This window comes from Salmo trutta, chromosome 18, assembly GCF_901001165.1.
Source record: "Salmo trutta chromosome 18, fSalTru1.1, whole genome shotgun sequence".
In the NCBI taxonomy this organism is placed as follows: Eukaryota; Metazoa; Chordata; class Actinopteri; order Salmoniformes; family Salmonidae; genus Salmo; species Salmo trutta.
The window spans coordinates 17,712,849-17,713,799 of NC_042974.1; the positions used below are offsets into that span (position 1 = coordinate 17,712,849).

The window sequence follows — 951 nt, forward strand, 5'->3', positions numbered from 1 at the left end:
CAGTGGGTATAACTGATGGTGGTATAACTGATGGTGGTTTCATTGACAGTGGATATAAATGACAGTGGGTATAACTGATGGTGGTTTAATTGACAGTGGGTATAAATGACAGTGGTACAACTGATGGTGGTATAACTGATGGTGCTATAACTGACGGTGGTTTAACTGACGATGGCTACCCATAGTGTCAAGTCCTCCTCTTGTTCACCATCCAAAGGACACAGGGACAACTCAATTTTCCAACTCAATCTTTTTTATTTTTAGTTTGCCTTCAGTTGATCGGTCTGTCCAGTAATTTAGCCAGTAAATTAGCCAGTAAATTAGCCAGTAAATTAGGTTGTAAACCTTTAAAGACAGAACAAAAAGTTACCATCTTAATTAAACATTTTAATGAACTTAAATTAGTTTAAACATTTTAATAACATTCTAAATAACTAAGATGAATTAATAATTTAAGCCTTTTACCATTGGCGTCTTTGGACTGAACCTGTGAGTGAACTTGGAGTTTTCCCTCTGAAGTTTGTTCTTCTGAATGACTGACGCCCTCCATGCCTTCACAGGTGCTCCAAATAAGTGAAAATGATTGATCAGGTGACAAGCAGCCGCTTTGCTGCTGCTGGTGCACTCTGGGAAGTGTAGTTCTTTGACTCACTCCTGATATTCAGCTCAACACCTCCCACTTGAGCTCCTGGTTTGTTTCAAATCCAGAGAGGTCACAAGCCCTTCACACCTCTGTTTGTTCTTCAATGGGTAGTAGAATGACAAGGCGTCTGACATCTCTATGAAGAATTGTGCCTGGGATTTTGGTTTGAAGCCTCTTCGTTCTTTCACCGTTTGCTCTTGTGGGCCCTTTTTTGCTGTTTGACTTTGTGATGTGAACAGGATAGCTGGGAAAAGTCTTCACAAGCACATCTCTAACGATGCCTTTGCTGTCAGCATTGACACCGACCA

The 951-nt window shown here is 40.7% G+C and overlaps 1 long non-coding RNA gene across 1 annotated transcript; it reads right to left on the reverse strand.

Annotated features, from left to right (window-relative positions):
• Positions 1-235: 235 nt before the first annotated feature.
• LOC115152915 (uncharacterized) lies at positions 236-599 on the reverse strand. Its single transcript, XR_003867602.1, has 2 exons — positions 466-599; positions 236-345 (listed from the first exon to the last, which is right to left on the reverse strand). It is a non-coding gene; the product is annotated as an uncharacterized LOC115152915 (long non-coding RNA).
• Positions 600-951: the final 352 nt, after the last annotated feature.